This window comes from Danio rerio, chromosome 4 (genome assembly GCF_049306965.1).
Source record: "Danio rerio strain Tuebingen ecotype United States chromosome 4, GRCz12tu, whole genome shotgun sequence".
Lineage (NCBI taxonomy): Eukaryota > Metazoa > Chordata > Actinopteri > Cypriniformes > Danionidae > Danio > Danio rerio.
In genome coordinates, this window is record NC_133179.1 from 47750800 (window position 1) to 47771841 (window position 21042).

General features: G+C 44.5%; 2 protein-coding genes across 2 annotated transcripts in view; one reads left to right on the forward strand and one right to left on the reverse strand.

Annotated features, from left to right (window-relative positions):
• LOC101887036 (uncharacterized) overlaps positions 1-21042 on the reverse strand; it is a 491406-nt gene that overhangs the window by 343700 nt on the left and 126664 nt on the right. The window lies entirely within an intron of this gene.
• Positions 1-21042, forward strand: part of LOC137491272 (uncharacterized) — a 94650-nt gene that overhangs the window by 8360 nt on the left and 65248 nt on the right. The gene's annotated exons all lie outside the window — the stretch shown is intronic.

A 21042-nucleotide genomic window follows, 5' to 3' on the forward strand; every position in this document is an offset into this window, starting at 1 on the left:
ATATATATATATATATACACACACACACACACACACTTATTTCAGCGTAAGATAAAATCTCTGGTCTGCATTTAGGCTATTTAAACATTAAAAAAAACACTAAGAATGTACTACATACGATTATGTGACAAGTTTATAGCTACTATTCAATAAACCTATGTTGCTTCTTACAGCGGCCAATTTTGAGAGGATAAAGCAAAGTAAACATACAAAAAAGTTGCTTAATATTTACAGACTTTATCTAGGCTGACCTCACTTTTGTATGTGCGTATTACAAACAGATCGCAGCTTTGCCAACGACGTTTGGCCCGAGGAAAACGTCCTCTCTTGCATAGCTGAAGTTCAGAGGAGCTGTTCTTCAGTGGATTGGCCAACACACCCTCCAGCCAGCCTAATATGCTGTTTCACAATCTGAAAGTGTTATGGCTTTTTTTTTTAAAACACATAAAGATGCATTGATACAATATTTTGAAAAGTGCATGATTAAACCATATTGTATTACATTTTATATTAATTAATTCCATGGCATAATAAAACACTTGCTATTTTTCATTCCATAATTATTCATCATTGCCATATAACTTTTAAATCCTGTCAATTACAAGTGTCAATTCAGATTTTGAAGCACAAAATTAATGTAACAGTTAAAAAAATACACCAATCTGCAGATTTATAATAATTTATTTAAATGTATGAATAGGTATAAAGTGGTTCTTTTGTGTGTAAATAGTCATAAAGCACATATCCCTATGGATAAAATGAAAGAAAACATGAATGTAAATATCACTCAAGTAAAACAAAATAATTTTATTATTGCAAAGCGTTCTAAATTTGTGTAAAAACTGCAAACAGAAATAACAGTAGCACAATCAGACATATGCGAAGATCTCCAAACAGAAGTGGCAAGAGCAGGACTGAAACAGCTCCACTGATGAGATTACTGGAAAAGAAAACAAAAATACACAGGTAAGCTTTACATTATGTAGTATCCTGGAGTAACCACAAGAGGTCGTTATTGGTTTATACATGTGTGTTATTGCCTGTAACCCAGTTGAAAGACGAGAGCCGATGCAGGAAGGCATACGGTGGAAATGTCTGTTGTTACAACTGAAGTAAACAGAAGTAAATGTACGTTTCAACCCTATACTTGCAGTAGAGTTATCTTTATTGAAGATACAACATTTTTGGCGACGAGGATAAAGCGGAAGCACGTGATGACAGCAAATTAATGAGGTAGAAATGACGGAGCACTGTGCTAATAACTGCCTGTGAGGGAATTAGAAGAAAAAAAAAAAAAAAAAAGATCGTGTGAAAAGCAACCATGGCTACAGGAACTATTGGCTCACTAGGAATGTTTGATGCTAAAATTCAAACATGGGAAGAATATTCCGAAGTGCTGGAGCAATTTTTCGTGGCTAATGGAATCGAAGATGAGGGTAAGCAAAGAGCTATTCTCATAAGTGTTGTGGGACCACAAACTTACAGTGTGATGCGAAATCTTCTAAGCCCTGTGAAACCAAGTGAAAGAACTTATGAGCAGCTGGTAACGATGCTAAAAAACCATTTCAATCCCCAGCCAAGCGAGATTGTTCAGAGATTTAAATTTGACTCCAGAACAAAGAAGCCGACAGAGACCGTAACAGAGTATGTTGCAGAGTTGCGTTGTTTAGCTCAAGACTGTAATTATGGAACAACTTTGGATCAAATGCTGAGGGATCGTCTTGTGTGTGGCATTGATGATGATCGGATTCAGAGACGTTTGCTTTCAGAAACAAATCTGACATTTGAAACTGCTTTTAAATTAGCAGTAGCCACGGAAACTGCAAGCAAAAATGTGCTTGACCTACAAAATAAATCCTGTGTACAGACATGTAACAACGTCAAGTTCAAAGTGAAGAAATCTGATCAAGAAAAAAAAGGAGAGTCAGGTGAACAAATAGATACCAGAGACTGCTACAGGTGTGGAGGGAAAAACCACAAAGCCAGTGAATGCAGATTTAAAAAGGAAAAATGTTATCAATGTGGAAAATTGGGTCATATTTCAAGGTCGTGTCGCAACAAAAATAAACAGAGGGGACACACTGGCACTGGAAGTAGAGCAAAAGGAGTGTGGCCACATAGAGCATTTAAAGTAAGTGAAAATAATGAGAGTGATGAGTCAGAAGAAACCTTCACTTTGGCATGTATAAAAGCGGATGCTATGAAGAAAGTGAAGCCCCTCACTGTTAAGTTGCATATTGATGACAAACTCGTGAATTTTGAGATCGATACAGGATGTAGTGTCAGTTTAATGAACGAAGGTATGTTCAATGACATTTGGAAAGACACAAACGCTCCCAAATTAAGATCCTCAAAAATGAAGTTGAGAACTTATACAGGAGAGCCAGTAGAGATAGTGGGGGTAGCAGACGTTCATGTAAGATACCAGCAGCAGGAAAAAGAAATGCCTCTTGTCATAGTCAAAGGAACAGGACCATGTTTACTAGGTCGAGGCTGGCTGGAAGAAATTCAACTGCAATGGGGTGAGATAAAGCTGATACAGTCAGAGATGAAGACACTGCAACAGGTGCTATCTAAGCATGACGAAGTGTTCAAAGAAGAGCTTGGGACACTAAGGGGCACTACTGCTACTCTTCATGTTCCGACTGATGCCTCACCACGATTTTACAGACCCAGATCAGTGCCATATGCCTTAAAAACAAAGGTGGAAGAAGAAATTAATCGTCTGCTGCGAAACAAGATCATCTCACCTGTTAAGTATTCACAGTGGGCAGCTCCTGTTGTGCCTATCTTGAAACCAGATGGGAGTATAAGACTATGCGGTGACTACAAACTTACAGTCAACAGAGTGTCAACCCTGGAACAATATCCATTACCTAGAGTGGAAGATCTTTTTGCTCTATTGGATGGAGGAAAGCAGTTCACAAAACTGGACATGAGTCACGCATACCAACAATTAGTCATGAATGAGAACTCCAAGAAATATTTGACTGTGAATACTTCCAAAGGGTTATTCACATATAATCCTGCTAGCCCCTGCTATCTTTCAGAGAACAATGGAGGGATTGCTACAAGGCATACCTGGAGTAGTTGTGTATCTGGATGATATATTGGTGACTGGTGAAAACCAAGACAGACATTTGAAGACACTAGATGAAGTGTTGACCAGGCTGAAAGAAGCTGGTTTGCGGCTAAAAAGGGGAAAATGTGTGTTCCTGGCAAATGAGGTGGAGTATTTGGGTCACAGAGTAGATGCACAGGGTCTACATACCACAGAAAATAAAGTAAAAGCCATTGATGAAGCACCAGAACCAAGAAATGTCACAGAGCTTAAGGCTTACCTGGGGTTGCTCAACTATTATAATAAGTTCTTTCCAAATTTGGCAACGCTACTAGCCCCCCTGCATCTGCTGCTGAGGAAAGATGTTCAATGGATGTGGAAAAAAGCACAAAAAGAAGCCTTCAAAGAATCTAAAGCACTTCTGAAATCAGCAAAGGTGCTAGTGCACTATTCCTCAGATTTAGAATTAGTTCTAGCTTGTGATGCCTCACCCTATGGGGTTGGTGCGGTGCTCTCGCAGCGCAGAAAAGGAGAGAGCATGGAGAAACCTCTTGGGTTCATGTCATGAACATTAACGGCTGCAGAGAAGCGGTACTCACAGTTAGACAAAGAAGGCCTAGCGGTGATTTTTGGTATTCAATTCAATTCAGCTTTATTTGTATAGCACTTTTACAATGTAGATTGTGTCAAAGCAGCTTCACATAAATGGTCATAGTAACTGAACAGTGTGGTTCAGTAACTGGAACAGTGTGGTTCAGGTTTTAGTGTTTAAGTTCAGTTCAGTTCAGTTTAGCTCAGTTCAGTGTGATTTAATCATTACTGAGAGTTCAAACACTGAAGAGCAAATTCATCGATGCGTAGCTCTACCAATCCTGAACCATGCGAGGCAGTGGCGACAGCGGAGAGGGAAAAAAAAACTTCACCTGATGGGAGTGAAGAAAAAAAACCTTGAGAGAACCAGACTCAGTTGGGCACGACCATTTTAATTTCTCCGCTGGCTAAAAGTCTTGTGCAGAGCTTCATTCGCCGTGGTTTAGGCTGGAAGATGGCCTCAGCGAAGACTCGTCTGTCCCTGGAGCGTCGCTGGAATCAGACTCATGTTCTCCACTCCCCACGACCATCAGCGCAGCAGCAGCTCAGGATATGGCCTTGTCCCGGATATAGAATCCTTGGGATCATCACGTCGCTGGTCTTGAATCCAATCAGTGACTCCGCATAATCTGAGGACCTCGGGATGAGTGTCCCCAGGTAAAAATAGAGAATAAAGAAAATAATTAGCGTAGCTGCTGTTCATAGTGTATATAAGCAAGATGCAGAAGCCAGTGTGGAACCCGCTAGGTGAAGCATTGAGTGTATGCTTTACTAAAAAGATAGGTCTTTAATCTAGTTTTGAACTGGGAGAGTGTGTCTGAGCCTCGGACGTTATCAGGAAGGCTATTCCAGAGTGTAGGAGCCATGAAAGAGAAGGTTCGACCTCCTTTACTTGATTTTGCTATTCTAGGTACTACCAGAAGCCCTGAATTTTGAGATCTTAAAGAGCGAGTTGGTTTGTAGTATCCAAAGATTCCACAAGTACTTGTATGGTCATGCATTCACAATCTGCACTGATCATAAGCCCTTGATCAATTTGTTCAATGAAACGAAAGCAGTTCCTCAAATGGGATCACCCAGAGTGCAAAGGTGGGCTGTGATGTTACAAGCATATCAGTACAACATTTTATACAAGCCAGGAAAGTACCACCAAAATGCTGATGCACTCAGTAGACTCCCAATGCCAAGTGAGGGAGAACCGGAGGACACCAATGATCAAGTGCTGATGATGGAATTAATGGATGACACACCTGTAAGTGCAGTGCAAATTCGGAAATTGACATCACATGACATAACGCTCTCCAAGGTACATGAGTACATATTAAAGGGTTGGCCTGAAGAAGTGGAGCCCTCACTGTTACCATATTATCATAGGAGAGATTCGCTAAGTGTCAAAGACGGATGTGTGATTTGGGGAGCAAGGATCATCATACCACCACAAGGCCGAGAGGCTGTATCAAAACAGTTACACCAGACCCACTCTGGTATGTCAAGAATGAAAGGATTGGCCCGTTCATACATGTGGTGGCCTGGTATGGATCAGGATGTAAAGAAAGTGGTGCAGACATGTGAGATGTGTCAAAGTTTAAAAAAGGCACCTGCTCAAGCTCCATTACACCCGTGGGAGTGGCCAGAGTCACCCTGGGAAAAACTTCATATTTACTACGCGGGGCCCTTTTTAGGAAGGATGTTTCTAGTTCTGGTAGATTCTCACTCCAAGTGGATGGAAGTTTATTCCACTATTCTTGCAACGTCTCAAATTACCATTGAGTAACTGAGAATGTGTTTCAGTACACATGGATTACCTAAAATGGTAGTGTCTGACAATGGAACATGTTTTACCAGTCAAGAGTTTGAAACTTTCATGAAAAGAAATGGCATTCAACATGTGATGTCAGCTCCTTATCATCCTTCTTCCAACGGACTAGCAGAACGTGCTGTTCAAACCTTCAAGGAGGGGATAAAAAAGATGAAAGGTGACACAGTGGAGACAAGAGTAGCAAGATTCTTGTTCAATTATAGAATTACTCCCCGTGCAACAACTGGGTTGTCACCTACTCAGATGTTGATGTCACGGAAATTGAGATCTACATTTGACTTACTCCTTCCTGATGTAAAGACCAAAATTCTAAAAAAAAAAAAACAGCAGAAGCAAAAAGAAGCTCATGACAAAAGTTGCAAACTCAGAAGTTTTGATGTTGGAGATTCAGTGTATGTGAGGAACTGCAGCAGTGGACCAAAATGGATACCTGCAGTTGTGGAAAGTTGTACTGGACCTCTGTCATACAAGACCACTCTCGGCCAGGGGCAAACAGTGAAGAGGCATGTGGACCAAATAAGAACTCGGAGTACAGATGGAATTCTCGACACTGTAATACCCAAAGAGGATGAACAGAACGTATATACTCCTGCGTTACCAACTGCAGAGGTGGTTGATGCACCTGCAGATAGGGGGCTGTCTGCATTGGAAAAGCCACAGTTACCGGAAGTGACTGCCGTTGAAAAACAGACCAACTTACCTACAAATCTGAGAAGGTCTGCCAGAGAAAAAAGTTCTCCAGCTCACTTCAAAGACTATGTTGCATAGAACAAATTAGTAAAAGTATCAGTTATACTTGATAGCTTGAAAAGGTTATAATAAGAATCTTGATCAATAACATTCATAATTTGTTACTTATTTACAGTGTTGTATATATCTTAAGTGATTATTGTGATTTAGTTTGAAAGACTAAGCTATACAAATAACAGAAAATAAACATTCAAATTGATAGCTTAAGGAGGAGGGGATGTAGTATCCTGGAGTAACCACAAGAGGTCATTATTGGTTTATACATGTGTGTTATTGCCTGTAACTCAGTTGAAAGACGAGAGCCGATGCAGGAAGGCATACGGTGGAAATGTCTGTTGTTACAACTGAAGTAAACAGAAGTAAATGTTCGTTTTACCCTATACTTGCAGTAGAGTTGTCTTTATTGAAGATACAACATACACACACAATCAAAGACACACACAAACACACACTTTCGCTCTCACTCACACCTACACACTTTCTCTCTCAAACACACCCACACACACACATCATGATGACTGCTCCTGCAGAGGATTCTGCTCAGTCTTCAGCTCAGTTTCACTGATGATCCAGTATAAATACCAACCCCAAACCCAAACCCAGGGCAGAGCGGCTCAGTGAATGTGGTCTGGACTGAGTGGATGATGCTCATTGTGTCTCTATAGATGTTGTAGAAGATCAGAGTTCCTGCACTGTGATCCACAAACACTCCTATTCTCCTGCTGAGCGGCTTCACTGGGAGATCAGTGAGTGTGTTATTGTGTCTGAATGAGAAACTGGAGGAAAAGCAGAGCAAACTCCAGGACTGAGCATTATATCCAAACTCACACTCAACACCTCTTCCCTTCCTCCTGATGCTCTTATATGACACTGATATACACACACCATAATCTCCACTCCAGTCAATCTCCCAGTAACAGCGTCCACACACACTCTCTCTGCACAAAACCTGAGGATCATGATCAAATCTGTCTGGATGATCAGGATACAGCTGATTCTTTCCCACACTCTTCACCTCTCTGTTCTCCTCAGACAGAATGAGACAAGTGTGTGCTGTGTTTGAATCCAGTGTGAGGAAACAGAGCCCTGAACACAAGAACACACACATTTATAACCACAGCTGTGTGTGTGTGTGTGTGTGTGTATGTGAGAGAGTGTGTGTGTGTGTGTGAGTGAGAGAGAGAGTGTATGTGTGTGTCTGTGTGCAAGTGTGTGAGAGTAGATGTGTGCGTGTGCATGTGTGAGTGTGTAAGAGTGAGTTTGTGTGTGTGCATGTTTGTGTGTGTGTGTGTGTGTGTAGTCCTACATTTGCGTGGTCCTGCTGTAATCATTGTGTGTCCTCCATGATCCAGACTGTAAACACACACAGATGGAGAGAATGAGCTGTTTAGTTTCCCCCTCAGCTAATAAGCTAAAGCTAGCACTGAGCTGCTCAGCTACACGCTCCAAACTCTTGAGCTAAAACACACAACACTTGTTGGTTGAGCCGGGATGCACAATGAATGTAACACAGTGCGTTCTTTTCCTCTGCTGTTGGTGAAGCGAGCGCAGATACTGCTCATGTTGATGGAGACACCCTGCTGCAACATTCATTTATTACAGTGATCACACTTAGCTTTGCCATCGTTCTTCAGCACATGCAGCCTTTGAGCACATGTTGCAGTCCATCTCTAAACTATGTTCAGATTATTAAAGCTGCTCGCCAGCGCCCAAGGTCCTGACAGATTAGCAAGTGAAAAATACACATGTGTGCACAGAGAAGAGGAATCCAGATGTTGATTTTAGAGTCTGAACATTAATCCAAGTGTCTGATTCCAGAATCTGAATCCATCTTCCATCCCCAACCCTATTCCTGACCTGATATTGTAGGATTCTTCAGCAGAAATGGAGGAAGAAGTTTCTCTGCTCAGCTCAAATGCTGAAACTGTACAGTGTGTCCAGCTTAATTTCTCTTTTTCCCACACTCCTCGTCAGACAGGGAGAGGGGGTGGGACTGGACTACTAATTTCCAAAGAATGGAAATTTACTCTGATACCGTCCCTGCCAACAATCAGCTCCTTTGAATTCCATGCAGTCACCATTATCCACCACTTCTACATAAATGTGGTTGTCATCTACTGCCCACCGGGTAAATTAGGTCACTTCTTAGATGAACTGGATGTTCTTCTCTCATCTTTTTCTAATTTTGACACTCCCTTGTTGGTGCTAGGTGACTTCAACATTTACGTTGAGAAACCGCAAGCTGCTGACTTTCAGCCTCTGCTTGCCTCTTTTGACCTAAAAAGAGCACCTACTTCTGCTACCCACAAATCAGGTAATCAGCTAGACCTTATTTACACACGACACTGCTTCACTGATCAAACAATAGTAACTCCACTACAAATATCCGATCATTTCCTTCTGTCTCTCAACATCCACATTACTCCTGAGCCGCCACACACTAAAACACTGGTTACCTTTCGCAGAAACCTACGATCTCTCTCATGGTTCAGATCTTACCTCTCTGACAGGTCATTCAGGGTGTCTTGGAGGGGAGAGGTGTCCAACCTACAGCATCTAAACACTGGGGTACCTCAAGGCTCTGTTCTTGGGCCACTTCTCTTCTTCATCTACACATCATCTCTAGGACCAGTCATCCAGAGACATGGATTCTCCTACCACTACTATGCTGATGATACCCAGCTATACCTCTCTTTTCATCCTGATGATCCCTCGGTTCCAGCTCGCATCTCAGCCTGCCTGTTGAATATTTCACACTGGATGAAAGATCATCATCTTCAGCTGAACCTCGCAAAAACAAAAATGCTAGTAGTTTCTGCCAACCCAACTCTACACCATAACTTTTCAATCCAGATGGATGGGGCAACCATTACTGCATCCAAAATGGTGAAAAGCCTTGGAGTAATGATTGATGACCAACTAAACTTCTCTGACCACATTTCTAGAACTACTCGATTGTGCAGATTCGCACTCTATAACATCAGAAAGATCCGACCCTTCTTCTCTGAACATGCAGCTCAACTCCTTGTTCAAGCTCTTGTTCTCTCCAAACTGGATTACTGCAACTCTCTACTAGCTGGGCTTCCAGCTAACTCTATCAAGCCTCTTCAACTGCTCCAGAACGCAGCAGCACGGTGGTCTTCAATGAACCTAAACGAGCACGTCACTCCGCTGCTAGTCCGTTTGGACTGGCTGCCAGTTGCTGCTCGCATCAAATTCAAAGCTCTGATGTTTGCCTACAAAGTGACTTCTGGCCTTGCTCCTTCTTAACTGCTCTCACTTCTGCAGATCTATGTGCCCTCCAGAAACTTGCGTTCTGTGAATGAACATCGCCTCGTTGTTCCATCCCAAAGAGGGAAGAAATCACTTTCGCGAACGCTCACACTCAATCTGCCCAGTTGGTGGAATGAACTCCCTAACTGCATCAGAACAGAAGAGTCACTCGCTATTTTCAAGAAACGACTAAAAACTTAACTATTTAGTCTCCACTTCACTTCATAATCTGCAATTGCCTCTCTGAATATCACACTAACTGTACCCCCCCCAAAAAATACTAATACTTTCCTTCTTAGACTTTACAGACCTGATACTTGCCTATAGCACTTATTCATTGTTGCTCTTTTAGTTGTGTAAATTGCTTCCTTGTCCTCATTTTTAAGTCGCTTTGCATAAAAGCGTCTGCTAAATGACTAAATGTAAATGTAAAAATGTCACTGTAACAGTGGCACTCCAACATTTACAGAGGAGATTCATTTCACACTCAATGATTTGCTCTTCATAGACATGACTGTAATACTCTACAAGCTGTATCTTTTGTCTGTCCTCACCCCATAACCCTCACAGAAAACTGAAGCTGATCACAATAGAGCTTTCTAGTGTCTTTTTAAAGCCATTCAGTGTAAAAGCACAAGGCCAGTGATGCTCCACATACTTGAGTTTGTCCAGTGTGTAGTTTGGATCCTCCAGTTGTTCGGAGAGCAGCTTGACTCCTGAATCTCCTGGATGATTGTAGCTCAGATCCAGCTCTCTCAGGTGTGAGGGGTTTGAAGTCAGAGCTGAAGACAGAAAACCACAGCCTTCCTCTGTCACCATACAGCCAGACAATCTACAAACACAGCAATAGTCCACATCACACAGTTGGACAATCACACATCTCTTTGTGTTGTGAAGATGCTGACTGCTGTTTCTGCTCATGTCAACAGCAGTGATGAACACACACATCCTGATTAGCTCTCCTTATTGATCGAGCCCTCACATCAGCAAACACACTCATTCATTCAACAAGGACTCAACATCACCTGTAGAAGTGTACAGAGCAAAGACATTGTTCATAATACACCACATCAAGCTGTAAAGTCTGCTGTGAGGAGGAAGAAGACACACTTGACCTCACAAGATCATCTTAAAGTCATGTATAAAACACAACAGAAAATGAGCTGATTTCATCATTTATATTGTGATTCTGTTGTGGACTAAAACAAAATGAGCTCAGACAAACACAAACCCGCTCTCTTCATGTGTTCATCACCTGACCCACAGTCACATTCCCCTGTCAGTTAGACACGAGCCCTGATCAATAAGAGACTGAGCTGAAGGAAAATGAATGAATGATCCTCAATCTGCTTCAACACACACATTTGTATAGATATGAATAAATCATAGCCCTGCAGATGTTTTTTTTTTTTTTTTTTTTTTTTCTGACAATCCACTAAAGAGGCTCCACATCTGGTAAAACCTGTTCACACTGCTTTTAAATCAGACATCCCAAGTCTCCCGGAAGTTGCAGGAGTATCCCTGAAATGCATAGACACTCCCGGATGCCCGCAAATGAATGATAATCTCCTGGAAATCGCGCGTCTCCTGCCCGGTCCTTAAATATGTTGCACACCCCTCTCTCCACTGCATCCCTACTAGCTCTTAGGTACGTCGCGGGCAACTCACCCCCACCGCTCTTCAAGTATGTCTCGCTTTCAAGTAAGTCCCCCCAGGCTTTTCGAGCACCCACTTATCCGCTACCTCCCGCAAATCAACTCTGTATCCCCCGGAAATGACTTTTTCCAACTTGGGATGTCTGTTAAATAAAGCTTTTTAAACTAATTTCGAGAGGACCACGTGATATAATTGACTGCAGCTGGCCGTCCTATCTACACTCAGTTAGCCAATAAGATCAATCCTAACTCACTATAAGTAGCCTAGCTAGATATTACTCCCTTATCTTTGTTTTCCGAAGAAGCTAACGAGAGGTCCACTCCAGCTCCTCCAAAAGTTACTCACAGACAAACCGGATCCTCCACATCTCCTACTATTCTTCAACTACAATACCACACCACCATTACTACCATCGTCAGCAACTACAAAAACGACAACAACAATAACAACAGCGACGGCGGCGGAGATCACAACAGCATCAGCGCAGCTACAGACAAGAAAGAAAGCTCCACACTCCCTGAAACACCAGCCCCGTCTTAACAACGCCCAGCCTGAAAGTCAGCTCGAGACCGAGGCTCCAATAAGAGGCCGTAGGCCTATTCACTCCAGCCAGATCACAATACGATCCCCAGTTCCACTACGTACCTTCTCCAGCATCATCATGCATCACTCATATCCAACAACGACTGTCACTGAACTCCTCCAAACTCCTAGAAGCCGGGACCACAATTCAAAGCCGCTGAATTAAACCCAAAAGACTTACGAATCCACATCTTCACTGACTCCGCCCCCCCAGGACATAACACGCTCCTGTCATGCCCCCTATCCCCAACAGATTATATCCCCGCAATCACTCCGCCACCCCGGGGCATCAAGGAAAGCATTAAAGCAATATTGGATTTGGACATACTGCAGCAATCATTAATTCTAAACACGAATAAAACGAATATCTCCCGGACAATAAAGAAACTCTTGGACTTCCACCTCACCTCTTCCAGCCTGCAGCTCCCCGATCCAGTGCAAACTCCAGCCCTCCTCTTCCAGCGATCCTTACCACCTACGGGCTACGTACCCCGCCCCTCTACCTTGCGTATCCCTGCTTTTCCCCCTCTCACTTTTACACACTTGCAGCTACTGCGGCGACGCATACGCCGTCAGCCAAGTGCTATGTCTAGTGAAAACAGAAATTACTTGTTGACTTTTGTCAATACGTTTAAGCTTTTACTGAATTACGTTTGCAAACTGACCTAATTTTCTCAATTTCTCATTCCAGATTTTGTCTACTGGATCACAGCCTGATATCGGTGCTCCCTTCCCATAACCTCACTAGCCGTCCACCAACGCTGAACCAGAAATCACAGAGCATCTAATCAAGAAAGAGATCGACAATAAATTCATGATCGGCCCCTTTTTTCTCGTTCCACCGTTAAGCACATTCACATCAGCCCTACTGAAATGGGCATTAAAACATTTCTAAAAACGTCTAATAATGACTCTTACATCTCCTCATAATTCTACCTTTTTCAGCATTAACAGCATTATTCTGCCTAATGAAGATGATTTAAATTATCACGATAAAAACCAAGCAATCTCTCTAATTAATCTAGACGGCTGCAACGCTTGGTTGCAAATCAACATTACACCTGCCTTCCTATACATCCCGATTTCTGGCATTATCGAAGTTCACAATTATATTTCGTAGCCCGTTAAACATTCGGATGCAGAAGTAGCCCATACATTTATGCCTTAAAAACGATCCGCTGGATTCTCGCCAATAACTACGGCATTTGCATGTAATTCATCTACTAGAAGTTTCCCGTATCTCTCTCCCTAATATCCTCCAGCTAAATTTAGTGACTGGTTTTCTAATATTTGCATTCCCATCGCGGAAGAACCTCCGGCTTTAGCACTTCTATTGAATTCTTAAGTATCAATTTGGAGTGGCAGAATTTCAAGCATCCATTGGCTACTTGAATAAATCGACAAATTAGTTCCCATATATTCTGGAAGAAACAAGATCACGCTAAGCACTAACTGCTCTCCATCTTAGAACATCAAACACACATGCACATTATCCCGCATGGATGCCTTTTCGTCACCCATCTCCTTCATATCGCAGCAGCAATAAATTATATCCGATCTTGGCCGTAACAAACTCAGCCTGAAGGGCGTCGCGCACCGGAGGCACCGACGGCGCAGTGACGCTGCGCGCACATGACAGGGGATAGTTCTCTAATGCACACCAGACACACGCATTCATATGTTATCTAAAAATAAACTAATTAAATGTAGAAATAGCGCTCCGCGGCGGGGCAGAATACGAAGTGTCCTGAATTGTGGCTGGGCACTGCGGACAGCCGCATTGACTTCCATAGTATTTATTCTTATTCCTATGGAAGTCAAAGGTTACAGGTTTTCAGCTTTCTTCAAAATCTTGTCTTTAGCGTTTAACATATGAGTCACCAACCTCTATGAAACTGAGAGCTACTTCTTGGGTACCGATTAATGTGGAGGGCTACCAGTTTGATAAACACTTCACAAATAACAAATTTGCTCAATTTACTTTTAATTATAATTTATGTTTTTGGTAATAATTAATAATATTCATCCATGTGAAGACACTGATCATGTTAATGATTCTCACAAAGATACCAACAATGATTTAACAGGGTAGGAAATGTACTCTGTATTTAATATATCAATGTGCAACATTTTATTTTTTATATCTATGCAAAAATTTACATTTTTAAATGATTACTTCTATATTAGATGAGCTTACTAGTAAGTGGCGCTATGGTGAGCTATTTTTAGAACAGGCCTGCGGGCAACAGACAAGATCTTCATGGGCTACCATGTTGGTGACCCCTGGTTTAACAGAAGAAATAAATTCTTAAAGGTTTGTAACCATCAGGCGCTTAAAGCATGCGACCTGCTTTATGCTTTCCCTCCTTAAGCGCTGGAATAGAAGCGCATTAATTTATTAGCGATCCAATTTCATCCTCAGTATATCCAATTTTACACAGACGCCGCCCCCACCGTAGGGAATATTATCAGGGCCGCCGACGAGCTTCTAACAGGCCATATCGCGGAGAAATTAATAGTCTGCCCCTAATATTCTCATGTTACAACGAAGTTGCTGTTCACTGCACTAATAAAGGGCGTTATTATTATCCTGATTTAAGGCGACTCTCCATTCTGAATTCACAAAAAAAAATAAATAAATAAAAAAATCCATTATAGCTGTTGTACATGTTCCTAGTTGCATAGGGAAATCGCTGACTCTCTTTTTGCTTTATTTCCAGAAACTGGTACCAGAAGCACAGCCGCAGCCAACCCCATCCCTCCTTTTAAGATGATAATCCCATAATCACAGCATACACAATTTGTATCAAAATTATATATACATTTTAAGTTACCCCAAAACACCTCAACAGTTTCTCACTGCTCAACACATCCACACATTCCATATCCCCACACACTTCATTTCTGATTTCCCCGCTTACAATCAGTCTATACATCACACACTCGCATTCTCACAAACACATTCAAGACAACTCCATCAAGAGTTATTTAAGTAGAATAAAATTCTTCCACAAACTCATGTACTGCTCCTTTTCTGATTCTATTGCTAATTCACAAACCAGCCTTATTAAGGGCATTCAGAATTAACCCCCCCCCCCCATAACGGATTGCCCACCACACACACAACATACTCTCCAAATGCATTTCAGAAAAGGCTACCTATCCTTTCATACAGACCACACTCTAGATGCAATGTATATTCTTGTTTTTTATTTTCCGAAATTCTCAGATGTTCTGAATTTACAGAAACACCAAATTCCGATCCCACAATCCACCCCACCATCACAGATTTGACCTTGATTGACGAGGAAACAATTTCCTTCGTCATCAAGCAAAGTAAACAGATCAATCCAGAAAAGGACATTGCATCTTCATATTCAATATTCCCTCCTCCACAAGCCCATTCCAAATACTCCTAGCTTCATACACTATAGAATAAACACTAAGCGCAAGTCCCTTAGTCCCCCTTTTCATGGCAGACACACACCACCCAGTAAAATGTTTTTGGTTAACAAAAACACCTTATAAGACCATTCAGGCTTCCCACCAGATTCATAATCCAGTCACTCATTCAGAATTAGAGCCGCCACCACAGCAGCACACAAAGGGCCATCACAACAACACATACAAACACTAAGAAGGTGGTCTTCCGACACCTTCAAATCTTATATCCGACTCAGCCACAGCCATCTCAAGGAAGCTCAGAGGACCCTCACCAGCAGACGCAGTAAATCCCAGCAGCCAAGGGCATGGGCCTAGTCCAGGGAGAGAATACGACCCAACCCTGCCAACTTCCCGAGGGCAGAGGAACTAACTAGTCTCTCAAGGGCGCGGGCACGACCCAGCCATCTAACTTCCTTTCTTCCTTCCAGCTTATTTGCGCTCAGCCTTCTCCCCCTTTTCACTCACCTAACTCCAGCAGGAGTTCTGTCCCTGCCCAGGCCCCCTGACCTTAACTTTCCATAATGACATATTGTATAGCAATATTTATATTTCTCTCTGGTTGATTTTATTTATATAAATTTATATCTATATGCACCCACACATATAAATATTAATTTATATATAGTGCTGTCACCCTCACACTCTGTTCCCGCCCGTCACGCTCCAGTAGGATTCTTCACCTCCCCCTCATCTCTCCCGACTCCTAAATAGCTCACCCAACCCGAGCTGTGACACGAGTCACGTCACCGACCCTCCACCGCCCTAGCTTTTATTTATGTTCATTTTTGTTTAATTTCTCACACTTATCTTTCATTTTTCTAAATTTATTGATAAATATGTATATATATGCACCCACGCATATTATATATATATATATATATATATATATATATATATATATATATATATATATATATAGTGCTGTCACCCTCAAGCAATAACTCCCGCGGAGTTGATCCCGAGCACCGGACCCCCACAGGGGTCATCACCCAACTGCCTTTCACCCTCCAGCTGGGGCTTCACTGACCCTTCCTTTTCCCGACTCTAGCTGGAGATGGCACATACAGCTCTCTCTCCCGCAGGAGCGCCAAGAGCTTCGACTCTCACAAGAGTCAGTAAAAACGCCCTTCAAGGCACTAGATTACCCCATTATATATTTATATATCTATATGTTTCATATAAATATATAATTATATATAGTGCTGCCACCTCCCAGCTCTATCTCCGCAAGGAGTGTTCCTCGAGCAAATTACTCCTTCGGAGTCCCCACCCCCCCTGCCCCCCTTCACCACCCTCTCCAGCCGGAGTCCTTCCTTCCCCATCCCTTATAATGACTCCAGCAGGATTCCCGTCCACCCCATGGTTCTGACCCCCGCAGGGGTCTCCCCAAGTCTCTACTCCCGCATAAGCATAAGCAGGTCGCATGCTTTTAGCGTCACCTGATGGTTACAAACCTTCATGAATTTCTTTTCTGTAACCAGGAGTCACCAAACATGGTACCGGCGGGCACCAGGTAGCCCACGAGGCTCTCGTGTGTTGCTCACAGGCCTTTTCTAAAAATAGCTCACCATAGCGCCACTTACAAGTAAGCTTTCTCTAATATAGAAGTAATCATTTAAAAATGTAAATATTTGCAAAGATAAATAAAATAGTGTTGCACATTGATATATTACAGGGTATTTCCTACCCTGTTTAATCATTGTTGGTAACTTTGAGAGAATCATAACATGATCAGTGATTTCACCTGGATGAATATTATTAAGTATTACCAAAAACTTAAATTATAATTAAAAGTAAATTGAGCAACTTGTTATTTGAGAAGTGTTTATCAAACTGGTAGCCCTCCAAGTTAATCGGTGCCCAAGAAGTAGCTCTTAGTTTCATAGAGGTTGGTGACTCACGTGTTAAACGCTAAAGACAACATTTTGAAGAAAGCTGAAAACCTGTAACCATTGACTTTTACAGGAAGGAAATAAATACTAAGGAAGTCAATGCGGCTGTCCGTAGTGCCCAGCGACAATTCATGACACTTCGTATTTTGCCGCGCCGCAGAGCGCTATTTGTATAATTGATTAGTTTATTTTGATAAAGTATGAATGCGTGTGTCTGGTGTGCATTAATCTACTATTCTCTGTCGTAAGCGCGCCGCGTCACCGTGCCGTCGGCGCCTCTGGTGCGCGACGCCCTTCAGGCAGAGTTTGTTACGGCCAAGATCGGATTTAGATCATTTCTCTTCTATTCCGGAGATTGCTGCTGCGAGATGAAGTAGGTGAGTGACGAAAAGGCATCCCTGCGGGATAATGCGCATGTGTGTTTGATGTTCTAAGATGGAGAGCAGTTTGTGCTTAGCGTGATCTTGTTTCTTCCAGAATATAAAAGGGGACTAATTTTTCGATTTATTCAAGTAGCTTATTAATGCTTGAAATTCTGCCACTCCAAATTGATGCTTAAGAATTCTATAGAGTGCTTAAGCCGAGGTTCTTCCGTGATGAGAATGCAAATATTAGAAAACCGAGTTTAAACTAAGTTTAGCTGGAGGATATTAGGGAGAGAGAAACGGGAAACTTGTAGATGAATTACATGCAAATGCCGTAGTTATTGGCGAGAATTCAGCGGATCGTTTTTAAGCATAAATGTGTGGGCTACTTCTGTGTCCGAATGTTAAACAAACTACGAAATATAATTGTGACCTCCGATTAATGCCAGAAATTGGGTGGCGGGTGTAATGTTGATTGCAACCGAGCGTTGCAGCCGTCTAGATTAGAGAGATTGCTTGGTTTATAACGTGATAATTTAAAAGCATCTTCATTAGGCAAAATCATACTGTTAATGCTGAAAAAGGCAGAATTATGAGGAGATGCAAGAGCCGTTATTAGACATTTTTACAAACGTTCTAATGCCCATTTCAGTAGGGCTGGTATGAATGTGCTTAACGGGGAATTGCTCTGTGATTTCTGGTTCAGCGTTGGTGGACAGCTAGTGAGGTTATGGGAAGGGAGCGCCGAGATCGGCTGTGATCCAGTAGATGAAACCTGGAATGAGAAATTCAGAAAATTAGGTCAGTTACAAACGTAATTCAGTAAAAGCTTAAACGTATTGACAAAAGTCGACAAGTAATTTCTGTTCCCCTTCGGTGGGAACTCCAGCACTATAAGTGGATTTGATTGCTAAAATCCACGTATGGGAGATTCGGTTCAGAAGCTACTCGTCTGAAAGAGTATTGAACGGGCCAATTAAGAATGAATTGGCAGCGCAAGCCTGCGCAGGTGAGCGGCATAAGCAATCAACTGAGTATATAAGCTCACCTGGCGCCAGCAGACGCTATCCTTTTCGCTTCAGAGACTTTTCTGATCGAGCTTCATGAGGGTTCCTCCTGCTGTCTACAGCCACTTCGAGCGAACGAGTGTCTCCCGGTCCAGAGCGAGTCCACGCAGCGGCAGATGGTCGAGCTGGGTTTCTCCCTTGCCTGGCGTCCCTTTGGGTCCGGTCCTCCAGAGCGGTGCCTATTGTTGCAAAGCATCCTAAAAGAGCAACACAGTCGTGCAGCACGTCCTTTTCAGGACGGCGCTCCGACTGTGCGTTTCTGGTTGCGGGGGTTTCCTGGCTCCGGATGATGGGCACGATCACTGCATTACATGTTTGGGGGTCCAGCATGTTAATGTGGTGCTCGGGGGCGGTTCATGTCGTCACTACGATGCCATGACCGTCGCGCAGTTGAGATCGCGGCAAACTCTCGTGAGAGAGCGAGCCGCCCCAGTCGCCTCCTGTTCTGCAGCGGGCGCTCGGGCAGATCTGAGGGTTCCAGCGAGAGATAATCCGCCGCCTAAGGGCTCGCGGACCTCTCGCTCCTCCAAGCGCTCCATCCAAGCTTCGGGCGCTGGGAGTGATCCGTCTAATCAGATGGTAGCTCTCACGCTCGCTGTCACCGGAGATCAGATGTCCTCCGCGGCATCGGAGGGTGGGCTTTCATTGTCCGACGATGATCCGGACCCGCTCGCCCCCTTCGGGCAGGGGAGCGCTGTCAAAATGGATACTGAAACGGACGTGTTAGCCGTGCTTTCCCGGGCTGCTTCGGCCGTGGGTTGGAGATGGTTTATCCCCCAGCTCCGCGGCCGGACCGACTAGAGGGGCGTTCCCTTCTTCCCGGCGACGCACAGTAGGCTCGCGCGGTCTTAAAGAGCACCTTTTTTCTGCTCGTGCTGCGTGTCCCTCCACCCTCACCACTTTTGGTGGTGGAGCAGCCAGGGGGTATGTGGCGATTCCTGAGGTTGAGTGTGCTATGGCGGTTAATCCGCGCAGCGCCTCTTCTTGGCGGGGTCTGCTTTGTCTCCCATCCAAAGCCTGTGAGTTTTCGGCTCCCTCGGAGCTAGAGCTTACAAAGCTACGGACCAGGCTGCATCCGCCTTGCATGCGATAGCCACCGTGCAGCGCTACCAAGCGCAGGCGCTGGCCGAGCTGCACGAGGGTGGGTCCAACCCAGGCTTATGAGCTTCGCACCGCAGCCGACTAAGCTCTTCGGACTAAGTCCGCTGTGTGTGCTCTGGGGAGAACGATGTCCACACTAGTGGTCCAGAAGCCCCACCTCTAACAAAACTTGGTTGATATGCGCGAAGTTGACAAAGTCCACTTTTTTGACTCGCCCATATCCCAAGCTAGTCGGCGACACAGTCTGCGAATTCACCCAGGAATTCGAGGCAGTGAGAGAGCAGTCCGATGGGTGATGTCTAATCGGCGGCCCCGTAAGCCCGCTCCGCCCGCCGTGCCATCCATACCTGCTCCTCGCCGAAGGCGCCCGCCTACGAGAGCTGCACCGCCCCCGCACTCGCCTCTGGCGAAGCGAGCGCGTCGAGCACCTCGGATGCAGGCCACTCCCCCTGCCCGGAACGCCGCTAAGTCTGGCAAACGGACCGCGAAGCGTCCCTGGGACAGGTCATCTGGAGAGGAGGGAACTTGCTCTTTCCCCGCTGGAGGGCGGCGTGCCATTTCCAACGGCACTTTTTACTGCCATGAAATGAAAGGGCACTTTTCCACTTCTCCGGAGGTGACAGCCCGAAATCTGCCAGTTTGAGCTCAGCTCTCTAGCTCGTAGGTTCGGTGCACTCCGCCAGTGGCTCACGGGCACTGCAGGCCCTGCCAGCCTGGGACGTGCCGCCTCTCAGCTCGCAAGGTCTGCATGCTCCGCCAGCGGCTCACGGGCGCTGGGGGGACGGTCTCCCTTCTCCCAGCCCCCAAGCCCCCCCTCCGGAGTCAGGGTGCGGAGCCAGAGCGAATCGCTCTCCTCCAGCTCTTCTGTGGGACCCTCGCGCTCCCCGGATCAGCACACCCGCTCCACGCAGGAGTCAGGGTGCAGAGCCAGAGCGAAACGCTCTCCTCCAGCTCTTCTGTGGGACCCTCGCGCTCCCCGGATCAGCACACCCGCTCCTCGCTGCCCCTCCGCGGGTACGTCAACGATTGCTGCGATGACGTCATTAGCGAGGGCTCTGTCTGCCTGGTTAGCGCGGGCCAGCCCCTCGCGGTGGCTCATACGCACGATCAGACTCGGCTACGAACTACAGTTCTCCAAACGGCCTCCCAGGTTTACGGGCGTGTATTTCACCAGGGTCAATCCCCTGTCCGCCCCTGTCTTGCGAGAGGAGATTGCTGCCCTCCTGGCGAAGGGTGCAATCGAGCCGGTACCTCCAGCCGAGATGGAGAGCGGGTTTTACAGCCCGTAGTTCATCGTACCCAAAAAGAGCGGTGGGTCACGGCCAATCCTAGATCTGCGCGTTTTGAATCGCTGCCTTCACAAGCTGTCGTTCAGAATGCTTACGCAGAGGTGCATCCTCCGATGCGTTCGTCCTCAGGATTGGTTTGCAGCCATAGACCT